Raw genomic sequence first — 20644 nt, 5'->3', positions numbered from 1 at the left:
TATTTCTTAAGGCCAACAGCAAGATCTGSAGAGGATTATGAGTGCCCATAGCTTCCACACCTATAGCTGACACACGGCTGCAGCAACCTCCCTTTGTGACGAGCAATGAGAGGTGGGGACCAGTCTGATCCACAATACCCTGGTGGTCATCTGAGCTGTATACAGACATGCTGTTCTTGTGTTCCTTGGTAGATATTGTGTATTAGTCATTAATTTTTTGGTCTAATTCAATTTGTTCTTACGAGCTCATGGCTTCACAGAGCTAACTAGTAGGAAGAGGTAGGCATATGTTGTGTCTGAATGCCTTGCCAGTAGAAGGGCTGGTTACCTTTTGGGTAATCAGCTTGGGGTCTGAAAACCCATTCAGCAAGCAGCAGACTTGGTTGGGTGCCCACCTTCATGCAAAGCATGARTTATCAGCCTACCTGATCCCCAGGTTGTCGGGTAGATTACTACTGTGATGCTCACTTACAACTTCTGCTTCCAGATCTGAGCAGACCTTGTTGACTGAACCAAAGCCCCTACAGCTGTTATCTGTGAGGCTCCTTGAAGGTTTATAAAGACAAATCTGTGCCCAGGATGCTACTGTCTATCAAGATCCTATCAGAAACATCAATGAAGGCTTCTAATGCGGAGATCTAAACCCTGTTGTGATTTCACATGGCATCAAAATACATGGCTTGCAGTCCTCTGCTTTTGTTTGGGTGCTGAGGTTGGTGCTGGATGCCACAAAGTACATCTCTTTTGGCTGCACTACCAAGTGCTTTTTTTTTCTTCTCTTTATGCTGGTGTTCAGGCCAAAATCCTGACATTCGAGCAATGTACATCAATAGTACAGCATGAAAATCAAAAGACAAATGCTGCTGCTTTGGCAACCCACTGTCACATAATGCCATAGTCAACAACAAAGTCGTATCGAGACTAGCAAAGCAGCTTTCRGTAGATTAAAGCAACATGTCCCAAATGAAAAAGGCATTTGGCTTCAGGCACCAGCAAGTGTTTACCATGCAGTTGTCATTACTGCTTTTCTGTATGACTGCAAAGCTTAAACAGCTTACAGTCCTCACATTAAGTGTCTTAATCAGCTTCACATTCTACTTGATAAGAATCTTGAATACTTGAGGTCTTGCAAAGCTGAAGAATTTCAGTGTCTGCTTCTGCAAACCCATGTCACTAGTCTCACTGTCACTTAGTGTGTGTTTTTTGTCTGCACAGCTAGTTTTATCAAGCCATTTTTRAGGGGCATGATTGTCATGCAACCCAACAAAGTGATCCAGAACCAGCTTGAGGCAACTCTGCAACAGTGCGCTACCAGCTCTGCAACACTGAAGCTCCAAAGAACATGTCACTGTGCTGATGCCATAAAAACTGTGACCAAAACTGGAATTGTTTTTTGCCTACCACAAAAGGTGCCAGAGAAAGAGAGAGCAGTGAGCTGAGCTCGGCAGTACACTTGTTCTCACTCTCAGCTTTTCAGATTGAGCTGCTTTTAGGGCTCAATATATGAGAAACTTGGGGAAAAGTTTCTTTTCTTATTTTTTCTTTTTTTTAATGTTGAATCACAAAAGCATTTATGAAAATAAATTACTCTTTTAGCTCATTTCATACTTAGGAAATTGCTCTACAGGCTAATAATAGTGCTGTATTATATTTAGTGCCAAATGCATATTAAGGACTATACAAAAACCCGAAGCAAAGACAGCATCTATTCCCATGCAAAACTCTAGGGGAGTACATTTCTGATTACCCTTACTCATWTTTTYTCMMWKAMWTMAMTGAAATAACTTAAAAGCATGAACTTAAAAAAAAAAAAAAAAAAAGGGTAAAAAAGACAAGTATTTTTGGATCAAGGTTTAAGACATCTTTAAGGGTCTAAACCATGTGGATTTTAGAGTTCAGATCCTGCTGACAGTAAATTGGTGGATAGATGTATATTCAGAAAAGTTCTTGAAATTAAGAGTGATAATTGAAATCAGTGCAAGCCTGAGACTCAGTCTCTCAAGGGGCAAAAAGCAGAAGCTGTATAAAACGAYAGTAGCAACTAAATTTTGTATGTGATGGGTTTAATAGTTTCCTCAGAGATATATTGCTTAATTCTTGAGTTAACTAAATCTGTCAATTACTAAACATTACACTATTATTGTGGAGCTATAAAAATGTGTGTAATGACCAAAGCATAGCTTTTATATGTGACTTATATGATCTCTAAGGCATTTATTTGGCATCTAATCCATAAAGCAGAATGCATACAGAAGGGTTTAGGTGGAGGGGACCTGAGGGAGGTCTCTTGTTCAATCTCCTGCTCAACACAGGGTGTTCTTTGAGGTCACACTGCACAATTAGGGGCTTTGACCAGTTCAAGCTTGAAAACCTTCAAGGATGAAGCCTACAAGTCTTCTTCCCTGGGTAGCCAGTCCCACTGCTGGGTTGTCCTCAGTAGGAAGAACTTGCTTTCCTGATATCCTGTTGRAACCTCTCTTGGGCCCATTTGTCTGTTGTGGCTCAGCCTCCCATCAGACATTGATGTGGAGTGCCTGATTTCCTGACTTTAACAAGGATTTTTTTTTTTTTAAATTTTGCCTGGAGTTCGTGAAACTTTCATGTTTACTAATTTATTTTTATAGATTAGGTCTCCTTCCTTGGAGCTTGGTGAATTGAATTTTTGCAACAATATCCTGTGTCTTTTTGTATTTGGAGAGCCTGCAAAAAGTAAAAAATAGTTCTGTTAAAAAAGGCAGTAATTATAAGGGTTATTGAGATTTCAGCTTTTGATAATTTCAGCTACAATTAAAGTAATTATTGTACAATCTGCTCCATGAAAATGTTTAAAAGGAATGCTAAAGGAACATGCCAAATTAAAATGTACATGTTTTAGGATTCATAAGCCTTCAGTCAGGATCTCAAACGACCTCATAGTCTTACTGTTTTGAAATAAGCATATTATGTAGAACTGCCAGACTTCTGAGCCTTTTCCATCTCAAATATTAAGATTCTCTACAAGCTTATGAAAATCTCTGCAGATAAAATGCACCTTAGGAAAGTTTTCTTATGATATAGKCAGTGGAATATTCTACCCTATTAGCAAATACTCTAGTGCTCTGTTTAGTCTAGCTGAAAAATTGGGATATACAGTAATTTCACAATGCTTACACATCTAGAGAATGCACCTTGCTACTCAGAAATTGTTTTTCTGTTGTAACAACTGACTTTTGCTTTGATTTTTTTGTCTCTTTGTGGTTAAAAAGTTTTGTCTTTGAACAGTAATAGGATATAATACGCTCATTCAAAACTTGAATTTCTGTAATGACTTCAGTAATGCACTTGGTAGCATGGTAATGGTAGTAGGTAACACTTACTTTTCTGTGGAGGCCTGCTTCAAGGACAGTAGTAGGGATGCCTTGTTAGTAGATAAGCGACCTCAAGGATGGCAGTGCCCTTGTTTTATCAGCAAACAGGGAGCAAAAGCAACTGCTGCATGACCAAGAAGCTGATTGGATAGACTTGATGTAATCCTTTAGATTATTGGTTTACTTAGTAACTGTGCTTTGCATGATTTTAGGCAAATAAGGTATTGTAGCCGGGACAGCATAGTATRTAAGTCTTATCTGATGCATAATAAAGGGTCTTTGGTTCGTTATACCGGAATCCGTGCCTTAATACGCCACATTTTTCTGTCTCCRTAATCTACTGCAATGCAGTTTCTGTGAACCTGAACTTCATGGGATGGGCAAGAAACGCTCTTCTGGGGTGGTGCATGTTTTATTTATGTATCTGGCAGAAAGCTATAGGAAACTCCTTAGTATTAACTTTTGCTGATTTAAGTGCACAATATATCTGGTATCAGTAAAAACAATTTTGATGGACAAGATATTCSATTATGACCTGCACACCTGGAAAAAATAAGCCAAACCATGTTTTCCTTGGGATAGCAAAATGCTGTGGAAGATGATAAAGAAAATACTTTTGCTCTTCGTGCCTTGGGTAGGGATGTTGTCGCTCCAGTGTCATTGGTCCTCAGTGTTGCATTCATTATTTTCCCTGATATATTCCAGCATTCAGGTGTAACTTTCTTTTTGGAAAGACTAATSTACTAACTGAAAATCTTATCAAATAGAAAGAAAATTAAAAAAAAAAAAATCCAGGACTGTTAGGACCTTGTCCAAACATTCTTCATTCTAGAGTCCCTCTAGTTTCTAGAGTCCCTCTAGTGGTGCCACCCTGTAAATTTTACTTTTCTTATTTTCCTTCCAAATTTAGGCACAAACAGAACTAAATAAATATTTTAATGAAATCAGCATTAGTGAAAATAGTACTGCAGTATGAAATCCATATRTATTTGGTTCGATTGTAGTGTACCACTGTGGAAAATTACATATAGGTTTAAATCCCTGCCTTCAGTTTAAAGAGACTTGAAACATTTTTCAGTGACAGATGAACAAGCTTGACAATTTTTATGCAATTTTTATACTACATATACATATATTTTTAGCATGCTAAAGGTTCTTCTCATAAAGATATTCGAGGAAGTTTATTTTGAGAAAATTAATTACATTTCTATGGTGACCTTGTGAGAGAACTTAGTATTATCAATGTGTGTTGTGCAAATAGATAGCTCAAGAAGGGATACAGTATTCAAAAATAGACCTGAAGAAATACATATTTCTACTTACTTGAAGGTCTAAAATAATAACAGGGAAAATAACAGGGAATAATTGGAAGCAAAATAGAAATAGTTCTGAAAATGAAATGAAAGACCTGAGAAATTTAAGATGCTCTTTGAAGTAAACACACCTGAACATAAAAGACTTCAAGGTAGGGGCTCAATATGGCATTATTTTAATTCTTAGGTTTTTTGTTTGCCTGCTTATTTTGCAATTGAGTTAGGAAAACAGAAGAGAGCCCTGTGATTTGTTTTCTAGTTTTCAGAACTGAAGGAGATCGGAGCAGATCTGCACAAAGCTTTGGCTGAACCAACCCAAGTTCCTCAGTATTCCCATCAGGTCGYTGGAAAGTGGCATAGTTGGACTCACTGATACAGCACAAACTGCTCATTTTGAGGAGGGGAAAGAGGATTTTGACTCAGTTTGCACTTGTGTGATTACGGATCCRACACTATTTCAGTGGGAAGGAAAATATAATATCAAATGTGCTCGGACCAACTGCTGAAATAATCAGTGCCACTGACCTACGAGGTTGCTGTTCATAGACACAACAGGCAAAATTTTCAAGGACACTAGATTATATCCACTAAYATAGTCACTAATCAGAAAATGCAGGATATGAAGCTTTCTGTTATAAATCTAAATATTAAAATTGGTGCTAGAGAGGACTTACAACTGTTTTGATTGATTTGTAATAGGCTTTTTGGATACYACATTTTTGCATTTTGCAATGAAATGTTTGACTACCGAAAGACTCATCCAAACTTTATTTGAAATTTCCTTGAGTTTGAATTTTAATAGTTTCTCTTTTTTAAATCATATATTGCTTTCAAGAGGAACAGACTCTCTTTGGAAAGCTTCAAAAGCATCAGACTAGAACAGCAACAAATATAAGATATGGATTCTTTTTTATTTTCAAAATACAAAGCAGAGAGCTGTGACTGCCTGATTTTTGTGTTGATGCCTTTGAACATTGAGTTCACAGAAGTGTGTTGACCATTTAGAGAAGGTTTGGGCTCTGGAATCGATACTGAACGCTGAAGTAGCTTTTAGAAGCTCAGCTCCTGCTGTGCTTTCTCTAATTTGTGGTTTGTTGAAATCCGGTTTTAAATGTTACTAGAAGAGCCTGCTTTATGTCAGTGAGCAATCTAAAGAAGTCAGCATCAGCAAATAATGGATCATCGGGAAATAAATATAGGGATAATGTATGCAAGGAAGATGTCAGTCACAAAACTTTTTGGATGAAGTCAATCGCATATCACTGCTAACTTTTTATTGTTAGGAAAGAAATCACCAAGTCACAAATATTAATTAAGTAATTTTCTCTCATCTGCACAGATTGACATTCCTATCTGGGCTCTCATAACAACTTGTCATTTGGGAAAAAAATCTCCTTGTAGTATTCCTTTCTCTTTTTCATCCTTCCTCCCTTAGTCTTCCCCTGCTTCAGGCCAAGCATCATGTTCTCCAGGTGAAATCACCCAGCTCCTCATATGAATCAAGATCTAAGCACCAAACTCCCACTGCTCCCCATCTTTCTCCTCTGAGCTGGGTTTTTGTCCCTTTGTGGTGTTACGAAAATGGTCCTTGTGATGTGGGTCAAATCCTGGTGTCAGGATCTGTCCGATCTGGCTCAGCTAGCCTGGTTTGTGAATATAAAGCCTTTAAAAGTCAAAGACCCTGCCAAAAAAGCCCAGCAGTTGCTTTGGCAGCCCATGCTTGCCGCAAAATACATGTGAATGTTAGGCAGGAATCCCAGTGGGATAAATTCCACTTCACCCTTTAAAGAGGAGAGCATTTTTGGTCAGTGACATTTCCTCTCGCCTTACCCTTTGGCAGCCTGTTTTTAGAGGGGAACTGGGAAGACCACGGGATTTGTCAGCATGCTAAGGGGAGCAATGACATGTTTAAAAAAATCATGCAGCCTCATACTGCTCATTGCTTTGTAATGGATGCCCCATGGAAATGGGGTGAAAAAATAGCTTAGATAGTGATGCTCTTTTAACTTGCAATACTGCTCGGGAAAATCCTCTCCCACTGTAATCCATGGATCCGCAAAGATCTGTAATTAACAGGTTAAAAGCTCCCTTTTAGTGCATTAAAAGGTTCCTTATCTTCCTAAAAGGGCTTTCAAGTAACTAGGAATGAATTTGGCAACTCCTGAGTTACTGCTGCCCGCAAGGATCCAGATGAACAGGTACTTAAATGTTAGAAGCTTTAAAAGCAGTTTGTAGGTGAGCAAATGTCCTGACTCTTATGGTTTAAGCTTTTCAAAGCCCGTGGAGCAGTTAGACAAGTCGCTCTTGCAGTAAGTCACTGCTCTTGGGCTGCTAATTCCTTTTTTTATGCATTTGAAGGTCCATTCCATAGCAATGCATGATGGCAGGAGAAGGGTTCCCAAAAGAGAGTCACCACAACCAGAGCCCAGTTTCCAGTTAGGGGCAGGATGTGAAAGAGAATTTTGCTGAAAGGGCTCATTTGCAGCAGCCTTATCTTCGTAATCTCTCCTCGTAATTTCCCTAAAAAGGCAGGTTGTGAAAAACTTTCTTATCCTGTGAGAAAAACAGGAGGGATAAATGCTGCAAAGTCCTTGTATACAGCAGAGATTGAGCATAAATATTAGAGAGAGGGTCTCTTTTTAAACATCTTCCCCTAACYGGACCAGAAAAAGTCCTTAGAAGAACAGCATTTCCAGGGCTATCCCATCTGCCTTCATTTGCAAGGCTCTTAATATTTTGGTGTAGTGCTTCTCTCTTAGTGTTTTGGTGTAGTGCTTCTATGCATTACAATTTTGTTCTTCTGCACATTTGCAAACTACAGTCTAAGGGATCAGCAGGTTTTTCAGCTTGTAAGTACTTTTTTTTGGCCATTTGCTAAGGCGTTAGCCCTACATTCTGTGTTTAAGTGCCTAGCAACTAGCAATATTGCTTTAATTGAATACCTTTTCACTAGCAAAATTCAACTACTAATTCATGCATAAAAAGAAGAAATATGAAAAAGCTGTGTCATATGCTGGTATTTTAACATTACTCTCTTGTTTAACTAGTAATTAAATAGGTACTGAGAAAGAATTCAATTTTAAAGTACATTCATTTTTTTTTTAAGGCTTTGGAATAGCTTTATTACCACACCTTCTTCATCTGAACAAATGGAAAATTCTATTTTCAACTCAGAAAGAGCTAGCTTGAGACTTGGCTATTCTTTGCCTATCGATATGTGGATTTGATTTAGGTTTTGCTGTAAGGGAAAAAAAAATCTAGGGCTTTCACTTGCTGTGCAAAGTGTGCTGAAGGCAGGAGATGGGGGAACTGGAATGAAAAAAAATTCCTTCCAACCCTCTGGGATCCAGTGATCTTTCACTGCCACTCCTAAGTTTTCTAGGGAAAGTGGAAAGAGCAGCACCTGAACCAGCTGAGCCCAGGAATGTGACCTAGCCAGAAAGAGCAAAACTTAAGGCCACCTGTACCCATCTGCATGTTCAGTTGTTCAGGATTGCACCTCAGTGACTCTTTTTTTTCCCTCTTTTTTTTATTTTTTTTTAACTTACAGACCAAATAAAGCAAAATCCTGAAACAAAACAATAGTTCATTAAAAGCAGTTACTCAAGGGAAGGATAAAGCAAAAGTTTTGACATTAATAGGGATGGGCTTTTTGGAAGTGAAGGGAAGCAGCTGAACAGTGCCTAATTTTTGCACACAGATGTGCTATTTGTCCTCGCCTTGCAGAACTCCCTCTGCTTTCACTGCCAGTAACCAAGGCAAAAGTCCAACAACTGCTCTACAGTTCGTAAGAGCCCAGACACCCTTCCTGTTGGAAGAGGTTATCGGTGCTACTGTCCTGAACTGAATTAGTACCAAATGAACGTTCAGATAGACTCTCCCCACCACAGAATGTTTAAAAATGAGAGAGGAAAGCGCAAGCCTGAAAACTCATTATAATATGTAGCTGAACTAAGTCTTAGAGCAATGGAAAGTACACGTTGTCTCTAGCTCATTTCCAATACCTGCTTGGGATCCACACCAGCTCAGGAGCCATACCAGCTCCCAGCAACTTTTGCTACAGCAGACTCTGTTGGCAACAAAAAACCCCTCCATAATGAAGTTGTAGCCACATCAGATTTTATTCATCAACTCTCAGCCATGGGGTTAAACACTGTCAAGGGGCAAAAACAAGGAACCTGATTCAGTGCATACCTAGAAGAGCTTTATMACCATGTCTCTGAAGGTATCTCATATAACTCTGGGTTACGGGAGCCTTGAGTAAGCTCTTTACCCTTGTTGGAGGTGTCTTCTKGGCAACCATGAAGTCTGATTTACATCTGTAAGCCAAAAGAGGACAATCTCAAACACTGTGTGTTCTTTTCTTTAGCAGTCAGAAGAATGTGATTTTTGCACCTTGCCCCTGAGATTGGTCTCAAGATCAAGGCCAGTGGCTGTCAAAGAGAGCTTTAGGAAATCCCCCAACCACAGTCCATGAGCCTGAGTTTCTTGGCAACCTTTGTCTAGATTTTGGTGGTTTAATACAACAGCAGGAGAGACCAGATGGGCTGCTTGTGGACTGCTTGTAATGCTCCTCTGCCTAGTGGAAGTGGGAATATTGGATAAGTTACATAAGATAGATGCAGAGATGCTTTCTATTAAGAATATACTTACTCTTTATAAGTACAGCATACATGGTTGATACTCCTTGCCATTGAATTCATCAGTACAATGAAAGCAATTTAGATGGGTAATGAAAAGTCTTCTATTTTACTTTAAACTGGCACGTAATTTTACCTGTCAACAATCTGTAGCACAGAAGGTTGTTTCTGAAATTCCTGGCTCTAGAAGTTACCAGGGTATTTATGAAAATGTACTTAACTGCCAGTGAGTCAGCATTCATTGGTCTGAAATTCATTTCCAGGAATTATGTGATTTACAGGACTTGACTTCTAAACCTGGYGACTGACATGGCAAAAGCAAGAATAAAGAACCTCTCAAATATAAATGCCAAATGCCTCTCAAATGCAAACCACAGTAAGAAAACAGTTAGTTTCTTGCAACTTATCTGTACTTGTCATTTAAAATTAGAGAATAAATATTGGAGAAATAATCAATCTCTGTCATCTTCTCTTTGGAGACATGGTTTCCTTGCTGATGTCAAGATCAAAGATCACACTGAAATGGAGAAGGAAAGTTTCTTTAAATTTTACAATGCTAATGAAGAAGAATGTTATTTTGGATTCATCAAGTGTGGAATGAATGCACTGGATATATTACCAGCATTGTAACAACCAAGAGACCTGCTTCTGGCATATAAGCAAAGTGTAAATAACTACTAGTAACAGCATTTTCAGTATTGTTATTTAACATTGATACCCATATAATGGGGATTCCAGAAGCTATTGAACCAAGCAGGTAGAAGTGGGAACTTGTTCAAATCATGTTTAGAGAAAGAAGCAGATTATTTATTTAGAGAGTTAAGACAGAGGAACTGACCCTGCCTAAATGCCCATGGCCACAAAGCAGCAGTCATTGGTAGCAAACCCTTAGGGAGAAGAGAGCTTTTTTTATTTCTTCCTGGCAGTGCCTCCAGTAGCTGAATGTATGCTCTTGGAAATAAACTGCTGTTCTGTCTCATTTCCTTAAGTTCCTGGCTCTGTGTCCTACTTTTCAGACAGATATTTCTTCTTTTCAGCAGAGATGTTGTGGTGAAGGTGTAATTTATGCTTTTATGACCCAGGGCAGTAGCAGAGCTATTAAACATATGGGTGGTGTGAGCATATGAGAGCCCATGGCCTGGACTGGGGTCCAAGCTTAACTTTGACTGCTGCCATTGATTGTATGGGGGCAGAGGATAGATTCCATGCTCTAGAGCATTTAGTCCTACTTTTCCCCTCCGTGTGGGATGTTTGCAGTTGGACTGAGGCTTATTATAGCAAATAACTAAAATTTAGGTCAAGATTTGCAAAAATCTTTTTGAAAAGAGTGGCCTTTAATGCTCTTGTCTTGCTGCAGAAGCTGCTATGCTCTGTGTGGTGATAGATGGATGCCACTGGAGTATATGAAAGGATGCAGAAAGTGCTAGCAGCACTTTTATCTACTGCTTTCCCCTTCCTTATGGGAAATGTAGTCAACTTGGCAAGTTCCCAATGTCAGATAACCTGCAATATCTTAGATTGCAGATATTTTCAGACTTGGTTATTCCAAGGAGAAAAGTAGGTGTTATCTTAYGAAAGAAGGCAATGTCCTTATGTCTGTCAAACCTCCATCATATTCTTGGAGAAAGTTTAGCAGATTTTGCCTGATTATTTGTTGGTTTGGGCTTGTGTGTGATTTCACTGGAGTTGATAGATTTRCCTAAGTAGAGCTGTTTATGTATTTCATAGAAATCTGAGGTTCACGGTGGGAAAGTGGTCATCCTTTCCAAAAATTGTCCATTCTGGGGTCCCATAATATCCATAAAATCCTGACATATTTCTTTTGTAGAGTCAAAATAAACCTTCAATGTGCTTGTTTTAATTTGTAGAAATATTACTGAAATAAAAGTCCCCTTCCTATGTAAATCAGGGGACAAATAAAATAATCTGGTCAAACTGCTTGGATATTGTCAGAGCAGGAGAGGAGCTATTATCCAAGGCAGATACCTAGCTGTTACACAGGGAGAAATATACTCTTTGTTCTTGTATACCATATAGCCTTTCTTTCATGCTGTAATATCCCAGGCCAAACACCTTTGTATCTGGTAGCTAAAAAGTGGTCTGCCTGGGTCTTTTCATAGAACTGTCCAAGTATTTTATGGATGGAGAGTAAATCTTCATGTGCGATATCATCCATCTGTAAAACAGCAACATCCTAACCCCGGTAGAAATGAATCTAGAAGTATTTGTGGCTACTGCACAAGAGTTTAGTATGGTCCCAAATCACAGATCTGACTGCACTCTTCACTTTGGAAAATTTTGCATTTTATGCAAAGCAAATAGATATATCCTCTTCGCTATTCTGTATTTTATCAGTTCTCGTTCTATTTCTGGACTAAGATGCTAAGAAAAATGCAACTGCAATGAAGGGATATTAAAAAAATGTCTTGGTTCAAACTCCGCAGATGAGTAATAGTTATCCTTTCTTTTTTTTTATCCACCCTGGTTTTGTAACCCCATTTTAACACAAGGTCTAATATATGTTATACTGTAAAGTATGGGCTTCAGAAAAGTAATAGAATATCCCATATAAAATAACTTAGAAAACAATGTATCTCTAAAGAATATTATACTGGAAATATGCCAAAATGTTAGATAAGTACTCTATTTTTATATATAAGTAGGTGTAAATGTATACGCTTAAGATATTATCTGCATTACATATAAAAGAATAATGTCTTTAAAAAGCTAAATAGTCAAATAACGATCATTGAAAAAAAGGCATTTAACTTGCAAGTTCAGGTCTCTGAAGATCTACAGGGTTGGGGAAAGACCTGACTTTTCAATAGACWTAAAATATAGAATCAATAGAGCACTTGAAAAAGGCAGCTATAAAATATTTCTTATCACAGCCTAAGTAGAGTGATTAATTTTAATCTAGAGAAGAGAATTTCAATACATGCTTTAGACATGATTGCTGAATTTAAAGAAGAGGAAAGCATTTTAACCAGGACACATTTTTATTAGCTTTGTTGTGGTGACGGTTATTTATGTTCCTATTAAAGCATCTATTAGCAATCAAGTGAGGAAAGGCAGGAGGGTAAACATGTTAGAAATTAAAACAGAAAGCACTAAGGAAGGCTCCCCTGTTATTTCCATTTTGCAGGCTGCAGAATTTGGCTTAATGTTGCAGCAAGCAAGCAGGCACCATGCAACTAACCTGCACAAAATCAGAGGGCCAGGCTCTGCAGAAGCCACGGTAATTGTAAAAAGAGAAAAAAAAATAGACCTTTTGTGTAGAAAGATAGCAAGGTACAAAATCATTCTAAACAAGCTTTGATACGGAAAGTAAAAAATCCACAAACAAAATTATGTTTTAGTGAGGTTACCCTAATTCTCTCATACAAATGTTACATTCCCATTTTTCATTATTTATATTCACCATGGCTCTCATGAGAGCAGTGAGCAACATGTCATTTTGGAAGTGCTGCTATCAAGGGCATACATAGCTTAATTATTAAAACAAAACTGTTGCATAGCATGCTTTAAATGCCATTGCTGCCACTTAGACACTGATGTGATTTGCATTTCTTTTAATCAATTAGGTATTTAATTACATTATAAATGTAATCTCTAATTGAAGCATCTTTTCCCAGAGAGGGGAAAAGATTTTGCATGAGCTATCTGGAAGCTTTGCATGCTGCTGCAGGATGGGTATCTCACTGATAAGCACTTAACATCATACTTGAGTTCTTTTGCRGCTTAATAGATATCCTGGGGGAAAATCCATTAGGAAAATGTTTGTTCTGATTTAGAGTGTTGCCTTTTGTTCTTGTCTTCTACCTGTGGCTTCTTGTGTTTTTGCACTCTATTTGATATCCTTTGTTTTCCATGCCCACTGGTATCCCCATCATGTCAAAGAAGATGCAAGCCCTGATTCATGGGTATTTGATGGCAATGGTGGTGATGTATTGCTTTAATCCCTTTTAACTGCTTAAATAGAGCTAGAATTTTTAATATCTATAATGTAACTGAAATTATTAAGTGAGCTCTGATATGTCATTGTGCTGTGGGTAGTAACTTCTGGACCCAAATTATAAGAACAGCTCGCTGCTGAGGATGCCAGGTAGTACTTCATAACATGTTGAAATGCTGTATCTTTCTGATCACTAAAGCTTTAACAACTTTATTTACTTCCTATCTAAAAGCTARTCTGGACATTTATTTTCTGCTTCTCTGTACTTTGTTGTTGCTTCAGTAAGAAGTTTCATTTTTTGGTTTTGTCCATAAACTATTTGATACTCTTCTGCCAAATTTTACTTCCAAGGTGACTGAATGGATGAATTCAAATAACAACTGCCTATRTTTCTTATTTCTGAAAAACATTGTCAAGTTGGTGAAAACTTGATAAATCAGATAGCATTTAGTAGATCAGTATCAGTGGATTTATGTGTGAATAAATCAATCTTTTTAATTAATGTTAGCATTTCATTGCAGGTCATAATGGTGTGAGGTAGCACCATGGGGGAGGTCCTGAGAAGCAGACTAAGATGCTAAGGATTCTTCAGAGTTTGGATAGCTCACACTACCATCCATATCTCTCTCTCTCTCTCTCTCTCTCTCTCTCTCTCTCTCTCTCTCTCTCTCTCTCTCTCTCTCTCTCTCCCCACAGCACAAGAACTCCTACACCACATTAACAACTGAAGTCTGTCTAATATAGTAATTTACTCTTATCATTAGGCAGTGCAAGCAGATCAAAAAAGAACATTTGTGGATTGCTTCTATTTCAATTTCTTCTTAGCCCCCTTTGAAATTTTGCTTTTTCTAATCCTTACATAAACTGTCCCTTCATTACCCATGTAAGTTTTCTTGGGGGTTTTGAACTGTAGTCTTTGTTCTGTCTAGCACTGCCTATATCCACAATGTTGGTTACCTATGTTGGTCCTTTCATTGGCTTTAATTTACTTTCACAATGCTTTTCCCAGTTCTCATGGCAGAAGAGATAATCAGCCTACCATCTAAGAAAGCTTAATATTTCAGAAATTCAAGAATGAATAAAATGCAGTTTCCAGAATTACAATGGATAGGGTAAGTAACAGCTGAGTAACCATAGAAAGTTCTTGTCTCTCAAAGGGAACTTGAACAAGAGCATGATGAAGAAGAACATGTCATTACTGCTTCTAGTTACTTTCTGTATCCTGTAGACAATACAGGAACTGTGCCACTTTCTGTGGGAGACATCCAAAGATTAATTTAACCATTCYATATACATGATAGATTATAACACTTTTTTCCCCAAAACCTCTCATTTTGAAAAATGAAGTCAGAATTTCAAATGTGAGCTAGGCAGCTCATTTAATTAGTTTAGGGCTTTCTTTCCTGTGTGGGTGTGGATAAATTCTATTCATTTCTCTGAAGTACAACAGTTCCTTTACACACAAACACACACACACACACACACACACACGCGCACGCAAGATAACACCATTTATTTTTCTTTCCATAAACTGAGTGACTAGATACCTAGTTTAATTTGTTAGCAGAATAAGTGAAGAAGAATGAAAATATCATTTCCAGAGGAAAAAAAAGTGCATAAAAACAGCCTTGCTGCCAAATGTATATTTGTAAACAGTGCATCACATTCTCAGCTGCATAGCTTTGTTGACTTCAATACTTCAATTAATAAGGATTTGGTCTATTGGTTTTCTCTCAGATAAATATTAATATACTCCTCCTGTCTCAGAACAGCTCTCACTGGTATCAAAAGCAGAAAGGAAAAGTGAAATGAGGATCTGGCAAAGCCTATTGCTTTTTCAAATGTTGTTTCCATTCTCCTCCTTCTGAATTTTGCATTACAGAACTTGAGTTGCTTATTTTATACAATTGTATGATTTGGCAAATAAAGAAAGTGGGTTTTCATGTTGCTTTCATTATGTTGCATGTAAGTCATTGTGATAGGTCTGCAGCTGGGATCTCCAGCTGCAGTAGATCATAGAATCATAGAATGCTTAAGGTTGGAAGGGACCTCAGAGGTTATCTAGTCCAACCCCYCTGCACACACAGGGTCACCTAGAGCACAGGGCTGCGTCCAAGCGGGTTTTAAAGATCTCCAAAGAAGGAGACTCCACAACCTCTCTGGGCAGCCTCTTCCAGTGCTCCATCACCCTCATTCCTTCCCTTTCATCATCTCTTGTGCATGATGACTATACCGTGCTCAGGATCTCCCCAGGGCTCAGACGCTATGGAAGGTTCAGGTTTCTACTCTGGAGAGGTAGCTTGGGCATCCTTGGTTATGTGGTGAACTCTCTGTGCTGAAGATCTCTTTGTGGAGGAAGAGGCTTTGGTGGATTTGGTGACATTTTCTTGGTGGCTCCTATGAGCACCGTGTAGAAGGTAAATTTATCTCCTTTCCCCTGCAATGCCACACTCTTCTGTGTTTGTGCTGCTGAATATAATGACTTAGCGTTAGCACTTTTTTTTTTTTTTTTTTTGTCTGTAAGACATTGTATACCTTTGGTTGTAGAAATGAAGTTTTCTATGAAATGCCTGAGCTGTAAGAGAGAGCGGTTTTGCACAATTCAACACAGCTGTGGCATCATTGTGCAATGCAGGTGGGAACAGTAAATTGAAAGGTAGTAAGCTCTTGATCCATACTGCTGAGAAAACAAGTAGCTGGTGTAATGTCCATGAAAGGAAAGTTTCTGAGCTAGTTTCTTAGTAAAGGGCAATGAGAAGGCTCATATGGGAGAGACCAGTTACTGCTGTGTATAGCCAGTCATGGTGATTTCCTTATGATAAAAATATATCACCAAAACGTAGGTCTTCTAAGTTTCATTAGTTGAATTTCATCTGTTTTTAATAAAGAATAATTTAATGTACTATGCCTTACCTAAAGCAGGTTTGATTGACTTCTTTGTTCTCCACTTTAATCCAAATGAAAAGGCATTTACTTGCGCTAATTAATTTGTGCTAATGAACATTTATTGACTCATCCTTCCATATTTCACTAAAATTTGAGGAGTACTCCAAATTAGGTACAGTTTAGCGTATTAGCAAAAAAAAAAAAAAAGAAAGAAAAAGTGTGGTGTGTGTTTTAATCAGCCCCCTAAAAGGTTAAATGCTTACCTTAAAGAGAAGCACTTAGGAAATTAGAGGCACTGACTTCAGGCTGCTGGTAGGAGGAAAGCCTTTGTTGTCAGCTTGTTTTGCGGCTCAGCCGTGTTTGTGGCACTGGCTATTTACAGCCATCTATAGTCATATACCAGTTTATTAAATTGCTTGTAGAAATATTGCTGCAGCTGAATGAAGCAATCTTTATCATGCCACGAGTGATGGTAGGAGCCACTTCAGGCTGGGGAAATTGTTGATAAATATCACAAATAAGAAGGAAAAGAGGAAAAACAGCTCTGTCCAGAGCAGGAAAAAAGGGCACATTCTGTTGCTGCTGCCCTATGCAGAGAAGTCCTCGTAGTACCTGGGACAAGATGGAGAACATCAGAGCTTGGCTGAGGCTCTGCATCTGTGGAGGAGGAAAGGGAAGTTGTCAAGGARTGGGATTTTCAGCAGAAGGGTTGTTCATCGTCCCCGTGACCTGCTAATCTAGAACCAGACAGAGGTTCTTCTCTGATGGTTTCCAGTTTCCAGTTTTTGCCACTGTCCTATTTCCAATTTTTGCCTCCGTCCTGTTTCTAGTCCTTGCAACAGCACCTCCAGTGCTGCCTGTGTGGTATCACTTCATGGGAGGGTCATAAGATGTTTCCTTCATATCTTTTCTATCTCACTCAGATACCAAGTGGTTTCTGGCCTTGCAGGTCCAGCCTGAGCAGATGTGCATTTTGTGAAATCAGCATGAGAGCAAAAACAATCCATGTCCTCAACTTCTGAGGTTTCAACAGTGATTATTCTTCTTCCCCTAAGGAACCTCAAATGACCCTCATCCCAGTTTAGAGAGATTCAAGTAGGAATATGGCCCAACATGCCACGTTGAAGAGGAGAGTCACTCCTCCTCTTGGCAAGTACTTGCTCAGACTGGATACATGCTGTGGTTGATGGCAGGAYAGGCAGTTTGCCAGCAGACTGTGTAGTAGTGGAGCATCTGGCTTTGGGTTTGGGGGAGGTTTGGTGTCATAACACTGCAGGAGCTTCTGGAGTGAGGGAATGAGAAGGAGGAAGTAACTCTGGTACGGAAAATACCATCATGAGAGGCTGAGAAAGGAGAAATCATCCAAAAAAGTGACTCTGTTAGGACAACAGGCTTGAGAAGAGCAGAAAACTTCTGTTCTATATATGAACTTAATCCATACAAAATMCTGATGGATTATGAGAAACCCTCACTCTGTCTCCCTTTCCCTTCCCCACTGTTGTTCCCACGTTGAACATGTGGGATACCAGGAGAAGAYGGAAACGTGAATAGCAGTGTGAGCCAGCAAAACTGTGCCAGGTGCTCAGTACACTTGAAAAGCAAGTGTTTACAACAAAGCCAAGCAATACAAACCCAATGATGCTTACTAGTGTCCTACACTCCAGGCAGGCTTCCGAGCATGTGGGAAGCGAGCTGGAAAACGGCCAGCACAGATGTGCTGATATGAACCTTACTGTTTAGTGTTTTACTCTGCAAAGAACTTAGCAAAATTTCAAACAGGCATAGAGGAGGTCCAGTAATTCTCCAGCTACTAAAGAGCAGTAGTCTGTGCATGTAGCTGCTTGAAGATAGCAACCTGTGGCTTCCTTCCACTCGAGCTAATGAGACCTGATTGGGTTTCAAAGCTTCCAACGTTGCGGCAGGATGCTAAAGGAAATTTGTTCCTCTGGCCCTTTTTGAGTTACTGCCAAGTATAATAGACCCTCTGCCCTTTTTGAGCGAGGGAGCCTTCCTCTGTGTTTTCAGCTCTTTTAAAGCTAATAAAAATATTTGGGGGATGTGGGTTTTCTCATGTGGAAGAGGCTTCTCCACTGGACAGTCTTATTTAAATGAAGTGTCAACRTTTGGATAAATTTGCATGGATGCTCTCATATGGATTTAAGACAGCAGTTTTTGTTTCCAAATTGCTTTATATTCTGTTGAGACATTTCCCTCTGTGAGGCTTTAAAATAATATCAAATTTAAATGGTGGTATTTTGCCTTTATTTTGTCCAAATGTAAATGTTGAGGTTGTTAGGCAACRGAGAATCAGGTCCAGAGTGAAATTTTAACTTATCTGTCAATGAAAGAAATCCCCCCGAGGCTGTATAGGCATAATTTCATCTGCCTCTAAAATTTCCACTCTGCCTCTAATTATATATTTTGCAATACTTGCTCTGTTTTCCTCCTAAAGAGTAAMATCTTGGCTTTTCTCTTCTTTTTCAAGTTCTGCTATAGAAAATTGGCAAAACATTATGTTTGGTAGAATCTGTTGCAGGGAAAAAAAATCCATCAGTTACTACTTCTAGAAATCGAGTCATGCAAGGTTATCTTTTGCATCCAGCTGGAGGAATTTCAAGCTATGTAAGCAAGAGTTGCAGCATTTAAACTTATCCACTTTCTGGGATTGTGGCTTTTCCTTGCATTCTGCAAGACAGCTGAATACAGTTCTATTTATGCAACAAAAATTAGGTTTTGTGTGAGTACTGATTAGCTAACTTCAGATGAGGCTTTAAGGAGGTAAAACGTGCTATCAGCACTTCAGATTCATCAATGTAATTAATATGTTTTTAGGATTTGCCTCATTTCTGAAATCACCCTATTTGTTTGAAAAACCAGTTAATTACAGTCTTTCATTTTTGTAAATCCCCAACAGAAAATCCACACAAAACTCAAAATTCCTCAAATAGAGCATTAGTGAATATTTTTCTGTTTTGAGGAGCAGCTCAAAGACTCCCAAATATGCCTAACACTTGAGGACTTAGTGCCATTTCACATCAATTGCTGTAGGGATCTTGTATTGCTCTGCACAAAACTGATTTCATTTTATTACTGTACTGAAGGACACRGGAAAGAAGTACAAAAGTAGCCCACTTCAACTCCATGCTTCAGCTTTTTCCCACTTTTTTTTTTTTTCTTATCCAGGACATAAACTTGATACTTTGGAAGCAAATACAAGCAAACACTAGGGCACCATTCTGCATGTTTCAAGCCACTGTAGAACTGAATTAATTAGTTTATGGGCACTTTAGAATTATTTTCCATGGCTTTCTGCTCACATAGCCATGCACAAGTAAATGGGATTTATTAGTGATATTTGAAAAGATGAGAAGCCTTGTCCAGGAATGTCAATGAATTTATCATTATCATTTATCATATTCAAAATATCCACAATTTATATATGAACTTAAGTTCTGTTAGACCTACGTTCTGTTAGAACTTTCATTCTCTATATACAACAGGGATGATTTTTAATAAAACCATGGAGATAATTTTTATGTGACCTGTTCTACAGAATGACATGCTTATGCTTAAATCCTCATTGGAAGAGATATCATTCATTGTGGTAGTATACACAGACAGGATCCATATGCAATATAATGTTGACAAACTGGTATGGTAAAATAAGCATATTGCAGATTTTGCCCATTAGACAAGGTGGTCTGTTTTTTAAGCCTGAAAAATGTTAGGAGACTAACTACTAACATTGTGGAACCTCTTTTTACTTACACAGGTGGCTAGGAAGCATCTGGATCTAGAAAGCTGAATCATGGCATGGTGTGGAGAAGCTAATCAGTTAGAACATGAATTTTTATATCTCCCTTTCACGACGAGGGATCTGATTACGTGTGATATCATCAGAGGTCCACTGGAGTTTGCTTCAAATGGTGGAGAAGTCATGAAACTTTCCGAAGCAATATCTGTACTGGGCTACTGCAGATTTTGTGTGTTAACAGTTGAGGCATAATTATATCATCACTAAGGAGAGAGAAAAATATGGACTCTGAACTTGGATTCTCTGTATATTTTTACTTATCAGGTGCACCTTCTAGTTCTTATCAATAGAAATACTGCTCTGGAGATCTAGTTGAGAACCAGTGGGTTGAAAAGTTCAAACCCATTATTTTCAGCCAAATAGTACAAAACAGTTTCAAATACTTCTTTAAGGTTGGCTGCAAATTTGGTCTTCTGAATGTAAAAGCAGAATATGKTTTAAAGTTCTTCAGTAGTTACTAAACAAATACCTTCAACTCCATTAATGCAAAATTCTCATCCCTAAAGATACTGCATTACGCAAGGCATACATARAGTTTGGTTTATTTATTTATTAAGCGCACAAATTAAAGCACCTGTTGCTTTATCTTCTCTATTAAGGAAGAATGTCCAATGCCAGGAAATGATCTTTACTACGCTGAAGTGCAAGAACAGTGAGGAAGTAAATGAATGCTTTTCAGATACAAAATA

At 38.4% G+C, this 20644-nt stretch overlaps 1 long non-coding RNA gene across 1 annotated transcript in view; it reads left to right on the top strand.

Moving 5' to 3' along the window:
• LOC112943063 overlaps positions 1 to 20281 on the top strand; it is a 56258-nt gene extending 35977 nt beyond the window's left edge. Inside the window, exon 2 of the long non-coding RNA XR_003248521.1 lies at positions 19914 to 20281. This is a non-coding gene — a long non-coding RNA (uncharacterized LOC112943063). The remainder of the gene's footprint in view (positions 1 to 19913) is intronic.
• Positions 20282 to 20644: the final 363 nt, after the last annotated feature.

The sequence above is a fragment of the Nothoprocta perdicaria genome, unplaced genomic scaffold (assembly GCF_003342845.1).
Source record: "Nothoprocta perdicaria isolate Ctin4 unplaced genomic scaffold, notPer1 scaffold_14, whole genome shotgun sequence".
Taxonomy (NCBI): Eukaryota; Metazoa; Chordata; class Aves; order Tinamiformes; family Tinamidae; genus Nothoprocta; species Nothoprocta perdicaria.
Note: the sequence above shows the minus strand (reverse complement) of the source record. Positions and strands in the feature narration are given on the sequence as shown.